The sequence below is a fragment of the Sminthopsis crassicaudata genome, chromosome 3 (assembly GCF_048593235.1).
Source record: "Sminthopsis crassicaudata isolate SCR6 chromosome 3, ASM4859323v1, whole genome shotgun sequence".
In the NCBI taxonomy this organism is placed as follows: domain Eukaryota; kingdom Metazoa; phylum Chordata; class Mammalia; order Dasyuromorphia; family Dasyuridae; genus Sminthopsis; species Sminthopsis crassicaudata.
This window is the reverse complement of record NC_133619.1, coordinates 643,167,988-643,178,053: the sequence shown is the minus strand read 5'-3', so window position 1 is coordinate 643,178,053 and position 10,066 is coordinate 643,167,988. Positions and strand designations below refer to the sequence as shown.

The 10,066-nt window shown below is 39.2% G+C and overlaps 1 pseudogene; it reads right to left on the bottom strand.

Annotated features, from left to right (window-relative positions):
* Positions 1 to 9,521: 9,521 nt before the first annotated feature.
* On the bottom strand, positions 9,522 to 9,613 carry LOC141565188 (U6 spliceosomal RNA; annotated as a pseudogene).
* Positions 9,614 to 10,066: the final 453 nt, after the last annotated feature.

Sequence of the window (10,066 nt, the reverse complement as noted above, 5' to 3'; positions counted from 1 at the left end):
GCTTGGCCTATCCAAGAGCACTGAATGTCTTTCCAATTATTTAAATCTGACTTTATTTTTGTGGCAAGTGTTTTGTAATTTTGCTCATATAATTCCTGACTCTCCTTTGGTAGATATATTCCCAAATATTTTATACTATCAACCGTCATTTTGAATGGAATTTCTCTTTGAATGGAATCTCTTGCTGTTGTATTGTGTTGTTAATGTATAAAAATGCTGAGGATTTATGTGGATTTATTTTGTATCCTGCCACTTGCTAAAATTCTGAATTATTTCTAATAGCTTTTTAGCAGAGTCTTTGGGGTTCTCTAAGTATACCATCATGTCATCTGCAAAGAGTGATAATTTGATTTCCTCATTTCCTACTCTAATTCCTTGAATCTCTTTCTCGGCTCTTATTGCCAAGGCTAGAGTTTCCAGTACTATATTAAATAGTAATGGTGATAGTGGGCAACCTTGTTTCACTCCTGATCTTATAGGGAAAGGGTCTACTTTATCGCCATTACATATGATGTTTACTGAAGGTTTTAAATATATGCTCCTTATTATTTTAAGGAATAGTCTATTTATTCCTATACTCTCAAGAGTTTTTAGTAGGAATGGATGTTGGGTTTTATCAAATGGTTTTTCTGTATCTATTGAGATGATCATATGGTTTTTATTAATTTTATTATTAATATGGTCAATTATACTAATAGTTCTTTTAATATTAAACCAGCCCTGCATTCCTGGTATAAATCCCACTTGGTCATAGTGTATTATTCTGGGGATGATTTTCTGAAGTCTATTTGCTAATATCTTATTTAAGATTTTAGCATCAATATTCATTAAGGAAATTGATCTATAGTTTTCTTTCTCAGTTTTTGATCTACCTGGTTTAGGTATCAGTACCATGTCTGTGTCATAGAAGGAATTTGGTAGGACTCCTTCAATCCCTATTTTTTCAAATAGTTTACATAGCATTGGAGTTAGTTGTTCTTTAAATGTTTGGTAGAATTCACATGTAAATCCATCTGGTCCTGGGGACTTTTTCTTAGGAAGTTGGTTCAATAGCTTGGTCTATTTCTTTTTCTGAGATGGGACTATTTAGACTACTTACTTCTTCCTCTGTTAATCTGGGCAAGCTATATTTTTGAAGGTATTCTTCCATTTCATTTAAGTTATCAAATTTATCGGCATAAAGTTGAGCAAAGTAGCTCCTAACTATTGTTCTAATTTCCTCTTCATTAGTGGTGAGTTCACTCTTTTCATTTTCAAGACTAACAATTTGCTTTTTCTCTTTCCTTTTTTTAATCAGGTTTACTAAGGGTTTGTCTATTTTGTTGGTTTTTTCATAGAACCAACTCTTTGTTTTATTAATTAATTCAATAGTTTTTTTACTTTCAATTTTGTTAATCTCACCTTTTATTTTTTGAATTTCAAGTTTTGTGTTTGTCTGGGGTTTTTTAATTTGTTCCTTTTCTAGCAATTTTAGTTGTAAGCCCAATTCGTTGGCCCTCTCTTTCTCTATTTTATGCAAGTAGGCCTGTAGAGATATAAAATTTCCTCTTATTACTGCTTTGGCTGTATCCCACACATTTTGGTATGATGTCTCATTATTGTCATTTTCTTGGGTGAAGTTATTAATTATGTCTACGATTTGCTGTTTTACCCAATCATTCTTTAGTATAAGATTATTTAGTTTCCAATTATTTTTTGGTCTATTTTCCCCTGGCTTTTTATTTAATGTAATTTTGATTGCATTGTGGTCTGAAAAGGATACATTTACTATTTCTGCCTTACTGCATTTGATTTTGAGGTTTTTATGCCCTAGTACATGATCAATTTTTGTATAGGTTCCATGAACTGCTGAGAAGAAAGTATATTCCTTTCTGTCTCCATTTAGCTTTCGCCAAAGATCTATCATATCAAACTTTTCTAGTATTCTATTTACGTCTTTGACTTCTTTCCCATTTATTTTGTGGTTTGATTTATCTAATTCTGAGAGTGCAAGGTTGAGATCTCCCACTATTATGGTTTTGCTATCTATTTCCTCTTGCAGCTCTCTTAATTTCTCTTTTAAGAATTTAGATGCTGCACCACTTGGTGCATATATGTTTAATATTGATACTGCTTCATTTTTGATGCTGCCCTTTAGCAGGATATAATGCCCTTCCTTATCTCTTTTAATTAGATCAATTTTTGTTTTTGCTTGATCTGAGATGAGGATGGCTACTCCTGCTTTTTTGGTTTTGCCTGAAGCATAATAGATTCTGCTCCACCCTTTTACTTTTAGTTTGAATGTCTCACCCTGTTTCAGGTGTGTTTCCTGTAAACAACATATAGTAGGATTCTGACTTTTAATCCAGTCTGCTAACTGCTTCCTCTTTATGAGGCAGTTTGCCCCATTCACATTTATGGTTAGAAGGACTAATTCTATATTGCTTGCCATCCTATTAACCCCTGCTTATGCTCTTCCCCTTTCTTTCCCTCTTACCCTCCTACCCAGTATTAAATTGGTGAACACCACTTGCTTTTCACAGCCCTCCCTTTTTAGGATCCCTCCCCCACCTTAAAGATCCTCCCCTTATTTTACCCCTTTTCCTCGAAATTTCTGCATTCCCTTCCCCTTAGCTTACTCCTTCCCTTTCACTTTTCAATGAAGTGGAAGAAGTTTCACCATAAATCGAATATGTCTATTGATACACACTATGTTCATCTCCCTCCTTTCTTCCTCTCAGATATAATAGGTTACCTTTGCCTCTTCATGAGATGTAGTACCACCACTTTACACTTTTTTATGATATAATTTCCTTTCCACCTCTAGTTTCTAAGACAAATTGTACATATGTTCTTTACATATTTTTTTGGCAGAAGTATAGTTCTCAAGATTTCTTTTTACCTTTTTAGAAATCTCTTGAGGTCTGTATTTGAAGATCAAACCTTTTATGTAGGTCTGGTTTTTTCATCAAAAATAGATGGAATTCATTTATTTCGTTAAATGTCCATCTTCTGTCTCTTTAATCTGGCGCTCTTCATCCTGGCTCCCTAGCCTGGGTGGCTAAGCCGAGATGGATAGCCAACAGAGGTAAGGATTTTGGTAGTGAACACGTGGGTCTTCTGACCAGGTGTTCACTCGGGAACCAACAAGTCAGGGCATCAGTTAGGGCATTATGTGAGTAGGTATAATAAAGGCTTTTAAGATTAAAAAAAAAAAATGTCCCTCTTCTTCCCTGGAAAACGATGCTTATTCTTGCTGAGTAAGTTATTCTTGGCTGCATACCAAGTTCCTTAGCCTTTTGGAATATCATGTTCCAGGACCTTTGTTCTTTTAATGTGGACGCTGCTAGATCCTGGGTTATCCTTATTGTGAATCCTCCATATCTGAATTGCTTTTTTCTAGCAGCTTCCAATATCTTTTCCTTTGTGTGATGGTTCTTGAACTTGGCCACTATATTTCTTGGCATTTTGATTTTAGGGTCCCTTTCAGTAGGTGATCGATGAATTTTTTCAATGTCTATTTTACCCTCTGTTTCCAGAACGTCTGGGCAGTTCTCTTTGATAATTTTTTCAAAAATGATGTCCAAGCTCTTTTTTTCCTCACATTTTTTCAGGGAGTCTGATTATTCTCAAATTGTCTCTCCTGGATCTATTTTCCAGGTCTGTTGTCTTTCTAGTAAGGTACTTGACATTCTTTTCAATTGTTTCATTTCTCTGGTTTTGCTTGACTACCTCTTGGTTTCTCCCTGAGTCATTCATTTCTACTTGTTCCAGTCTAATTTTCAATGATGTATTTTCTTCACTCACTTTTTTTTATATCTCTTTGTAATTGTCCAATTGAGTTTTTATCTTCTATGGAATTTTTTTCCATTTTATCCATTTTATTTTTTAGAGAGCTGTTTTCTTTTTCCAGCTCACTAATCCTGTTTTCCTTGGAGTTGTTTACCTTTTCCATCTCACTAATCTTGTTTCTCAATGATTTGATTTCTTTATCCACTCTGCCTTTGAATACATGGGATGACTTCTCCAGGCTCTCTTGCCAAGCTTCCCTTTCCTTTTCCCATTTCTCTTCCAGCTCTCTTGTGAGAGCCTTTTTGATTTCCTCTATGAGATTCTTTTGTATTGAGGAGCAGCTCATATCCCTCTTAGGGGATTCCTCTGGGGACAGTCTGTTTTTAGTCTCCTCAGCATTCGAAGTCTGCACCCTCTCCACACAGAAGCTGTCAATGGTTAGAGCCCTTTTGAATTTTTTGTTCAAATCGAAGAAAACAAACTGACAAGAGAAACAATTGGTCTGTTTTGCGGAGGATGGGGCTGGATGGTATTAATGGGCTTCCTGTACATACTGGGGGTAGGGCAGCAGAGAGCCACTAACAGAACAGCAATGACTGTATGGAGTCTGCGCTCTGAGGCTCTGAGAACGCACTGAGTCAGTCCAGGTGGGGGTTGGGGGTGGCTGGGTTCTGAGGGAAACTGGCTTTCTTGGGTTTTAATCTTCACCTCCAGTGTTTACACCCTCTCCACTGATCCTGGCTTGCTGCCAAGACAGAGTATCCACTCTGGGGAAAAAGTCCTTTCGCAGAAACGGCAGAGATCGCACCCCTCCCCCTCCGGTCTGAGCTGTGTGAGCTGCCTGTCTCGCTCTGGCTTGCCTGCCCTCAATCTGCACCCAGTCTGATTGACCCTCCCCCGAGCAAACATAGACCTTTTCTGGCGACTTTCAAGGATGTCTTCTCTTGGTGATTATTTGTGGATTTCTTTCTGGCTCAAGCATTAAGTCTGAGGCTTGTCATGAAGTAAGTTCTGAGAGAAAATGAGGAGCTCAAGCAGCTGTCTGCCTCCACGTTGCCATCTTGGCCGGAAGTCTCTCTCACTTGCTCTTGAAGTTCCTTAGAGAGCTGACATATATTAGAGGCCACAAATTTTATTTGGGCTGGGGCAATTCTTTGCACCACACCTACTGAATAGGCCAAATGAGATACATTTACATCTCCTAGATAATAAGTAAGAGCACATGATTGCATACAACTTATTCTGCTGAGTGGACTGAAAGGAAGTTCTGAACACTGGGAAATGAGTGTGGACTGCTTACATTTTTGTTTTTTTCCCCAGGTTATTTTTACCTTTCTAAACCAGATTTTTCTTGTGCACCAAGAGAACTATATAACTATGTACACATATGTCATATTTAAGATATACTTTAACATGTTTAACATGCATGAGACTGCCTGCCATCTAGGGGAGGGGTGGAGGGAAAAAAGGGAAAAGTTGGAACAGAAGTGTTTGCAAGGGTCAATGCTGAAAATTACCCATGCATATGTTCTGTCAGTAAAAAGCTATAATAATAAAAAAGAAAGGAAGTTCTCACTACTCTTTTTATAGCTAAGTCAGGAGAATGTACAGCACAAATATTAAATTTAGACATATCTATACAGATGGTTGGTCCTTTAAAAGGAACCTTTGAAACATTTTCTTCAAAAATCCACGGCCAATTATAATAATATCTGGATTATCTTTAAGGGGGATCCGTATGTAAAATTTGGAGCTATGGCCCAAGAATATTTGCCACTCTGGGATGGTTATAGTGTACATTAATTTGTGCATTGGTATAGAAGGGATATATCTTGTCAGGTTTTATCTCAGATAAATGTATTATTCATTTAATGGCCTTTAATAAGATTCTATCCACAAGCACTGGGTAAGGAGTAAGGCTTTTGTCTGGTTGTATTTGAAGGGTCACCCACTTGATTACACTGTTTCCTTGATGAAAGACTGTAGGTGCCTCTTTTATAGGAAAAATGGGTATTTCCAAGGGTTTTTTGAGTGACGCTTTCAACCACACTTAATAAAGTCAATTCAATCTCTCTCTGTTCAATCCCTTTTGGGCTTCTTTTGTAAGCTGGTGGGGTCTGCCTAAAGTACCTCCCCTTAAAATGTCATACAGTGGTTGTAATTGATAAGGAGTTAGACCTAACACTGGACGCATCCATTGGATATCTCCTAGCAATTTCTGAAAGTCATTTAAGGTGTTCAATTTCTCTGTTCTTAAAGAAAGGTTTTGTATGTAAGTACCTGGGGATATACTTCATATCCTAAATATTGAAAAGGAACATGTCTTTGAAGTTTTTCTGGGGCTGTATACAATCGATAGTTCCTTAATGTTTCTATGGTCTTTTGTAGACATGCTTCTAAAATTTGCTCCTCAGGGGCACACTCCAAAGAATCATCCATGTAATGTAATAACATGACTTTTGTAAATGCTATTCATACTGGAGTAAGAGCAGCAGCCACATACATTAGACACATAGTAAGGCTAGTTTTCATTCCCTGTGGCAAAACTGTCCATTCAAATCTTTTATAAGGCTCGGCTAAGTTAAAAGGCAAAACTTTTTATATTTTCTGTCTGGATCCTACCACCAGAGGCAGCTAGGGGTCTTACCATTACCAGTCTTCAGAATACTACTGGACAAGGCTAGTCATGTTCTTGAGAAGAAGAGTCAAGAGCCAGAGGAAAGAGAAGACAGCTTTATTGCCAACCAGTTACATGTTCAGGAACTTCTCCTCTGCCTCTCTCCCTGCCTCCTTTTTTATACCCTATAGTTCTTAGTGCCCCATATAAGCTGAAAGAACTAAAACCAAGTTACAGCTGGGGAGGGTCTCCTTAGATCTTTGTGCTCACTCCTGCACATTTATCATTGTCAAGGTATTCTCATGCATGACAGCAAACACTCTGAGATCCTCAGCAATGTTCAATAACCACAGTCTCAGTTTGATGGAAAACAGGTCCTGAGTACATGCACAATGAGTTCTGGAAGTACCACCAGCAGTCCTGCCTGTACCCATTCTTAGTCAATGCTGTTATCCATCAAGCTGATAAGCTGACCCTGCACTAATTCAGCTTGGTATTTTCTCATTTTCCCAGGCTATCTTAACAATTCTCCTTATCCAGAGGGATAGAATAGAAACAATCATTAATGTGTATAACCCAAAAATGTCATTCCTTAGGCAACTGAATAGGAGATGGATGCCCAGACTGAAGAGTTCCCATAGCTTCCATCTGTTCATTCACTTTTCTTAATTCAATCAATATCCTCCATTTTCCAGATTTTTTTTAATATATAGAGCAAAATACAAGGGGATTCCAAGGACTTAGAGAAGGTTGTAAATGTCCTTGGCCAGGTGGCTCCTGTCCTTTATCTAATAAGGCCTGAATTTTTCCCTTGGGTAAGGGCCACTGTTCTACCCACTGGTGTATCAATATTTTATTGGATGGAAATAGATGGAAGGGCTGGCAGACATTCATCAGCCACTCTGTCTAAAAAGCTGAAGTGCTCAATTGTAATCCCAACAAAATGTCTCTTCAGTTTTGTCTTGCTTCAAGACAGGAAGGCAAAACTGTGCTGGAGGTGCCCAGTGTGTCACTATCCCTCTGGCTCTCCTTCTCCCAAGCATGTAGGTGGAGTTGAGGGAGTTGTATCTGAAAGCAGAGGATACCCCAAGGGCACATGCTTTGGCTTAGGCAGAAGTGAAGGAAGGCTGAGAAACTGAGAAGCGCCCCGCCCCTCAAACTTCTCAGCACAGTCCTTATCTCCCTTCTGGCCCAACTGCCCAGGCACCTCCAATCTCCCAGCCCAGTAACAAATAACATAAATAAGCAAAATACTCTAAAAGACTTCCTTAGTTATTTCCCATGTGCTGTACCCTCCACAAATTTGGGCATAATCCCCTGGTTGTTTTTCTCCTCATACTTCCTTGTTTGACTCCCCATGCTAAAAGCTTTCTTTTTCTTTTTCTTTTTCATGTATGTCCCTAAGAAAAACAGTGTAAGGAGCCTTCACTTCTTCACTTGGGCCAAAGAAAGGGTGATAAGGTTCTGCAGCTGGAACATTCTCCTATCCAAATCCCTCTTCTAACACCAATGATTTTATTTGAAATTTGCCAAACAGGAAGATGGAAGCAAATCTGCCAATAATTCATCATTGATTATAAGGAGGATGTGACCTGATAATAAAGGGTAGGTCTAGTGATCTTGGCTCTGGCCAACTTGAGGATATACACTTTTATAAGCACACACCAAAGTACAGAGAAGAAATCATCTAATTGGTCAGCACCACCAAGGTGAGAGATTGTCACTGGCTGCTTCCAAAGAAGCAGACATAGGTGCCGTGTGTTATGAAGACCACCTCATTCACTACCTCCAAGGAATGCCTTTGGAAACGTACAGGTCCCAGCTACTCCCAGAATTCCCTGATGGCAACAGACTTACTGGCAATTGGGGAATTTGGTAAGATCACCCTAATTGTTAAAGATGGGACAAGGACAGGTTCTCCTGGCCAAGTTGTCCTGGCTTCTCAGGAATAGCCCAGAAACCTTGCAAGAGGTGCTGAAACAATTGTGACACAATGTTTTATGAGACTATTGAGAACATAGTATATCTTTAACTCATGGCAACTGTATCCTTAGTGTGTTGTAACATGCCTTCCTGGCAGTTACAATTACTAGTCTGTCCTAGGCCCAACAGAGTACCTTTGACCACTGACCTCTGCAGTGTCAACTCTACCCGGCTTGCCTCCTCTGAGGCCTTCAAAGGTCTCTGGCCATGATCTCTTGAATCTATAGTTTAATAACTGGTAGTGCACTCAAGAACAGCCACATGCAATCTTAAAAGCCTTTATTATACCTACTCACATAATTCTCTGGCTTAATTCCCTGACTTGTTGGTTCCCTAGTGAACACTTGGTCAGAAGACCCACGTGTTCACTACCAAACTCCTTACCTCTCAGCTATCCATCAGCTTGGCTTGGCTTGGCTTGGCTACCCCAGGCTAGGGAGCCAGGTTAAAGAGTGCCAGATTAAAGAGAGCGACTGCTGTCTGCAGTGGGCTTATAAAGGGCCTGTGAGGTCACACACACAGCCAACCAGCAAGAGTCGTCACCCATTACAAAGCTATCTCAATATGGACAAGATCCCACCAACAGGGCAGTCCTATATCCACAGAGAATACTTCTGGGCCACTCAAATCTCCCGTTGCACTGTGGTACCGCCCATTTAAAGGGCCCTTACAGTGTGTAACATCAGGGAGGGAAATGTGGACTCTAGCACTCCTAAACTTCTTCACCCAAAAATGAGAATATGAGCTTCATATTTAAGAGCATCATAATAATATGTGCTGGAACTCTGTCTTCCCAGAAATCAGCCGGAGTCAGGATAATCAAAAGTCTTTATTCTTAGTCTTTAGTGGTGGAGGTCACTAATCTTCACACCTCCTTTCTCTCTCTCCATTGCCAGGAGAATGAATCAATTTCCTCCTCTTCCTCCACCCACTCATGTCACTTCCCCTTCTTTGTCCACACCCACCAATGGAGTCAGCACAGAATAGTTGGGGAAGGTCATCCTTCAAACATGTTAATAGAGAATTGTCCAACTGGCAATTAGTCTCAAGTGCTCCATTATCCAAGTGCATTTGCTCAGTTCTAGCCCTTTACAAGTATCAATTAATGATTTTGTACAAGAATTGAATACAAGAAGAAGAACCAAAAATGAAAAATATATGGAACACCATGGATTTTTGTGTCATCCTTGTGCAGGGACCATGCCAATTTGTATCATTCCAATTTTAGTATATGAGTTACCCATGTGCTAATAATAACAAGACCTAATAATAAGTAATAGATTAAAGTTATGAAATCAAAGAATTCATGTTGAAAAAGGACCAAACCTCCTTCACATTACAACTACGACAACAATCATAATAACCTCTCCTTTACAGGCCAGAAAAGGGGGGTGGTTCGTTAACCTTTCCCTCCCTTTGGCCAAAAGTGAGAAAAGTCAAGTTCTCCATTACATAATCACCCTATCTCTTTTTACTATGAGGATGCATATTTCCAGAGTTGAAGCCCAACAACCAAACTGTGTCTTGAAACTGGCAGAACAACAATTCTTTGCACACAACATGTGGAGAACCTCAGCCACAGAACACTCTGAGAATAATTCCACATCAGCACTGGCTGACTATTTGGACAAGTACCTGTAATCCCCATGCTCTATTCATGAGTCCTGCTTGAAGGCAAATTTGTGCATTGTTGCT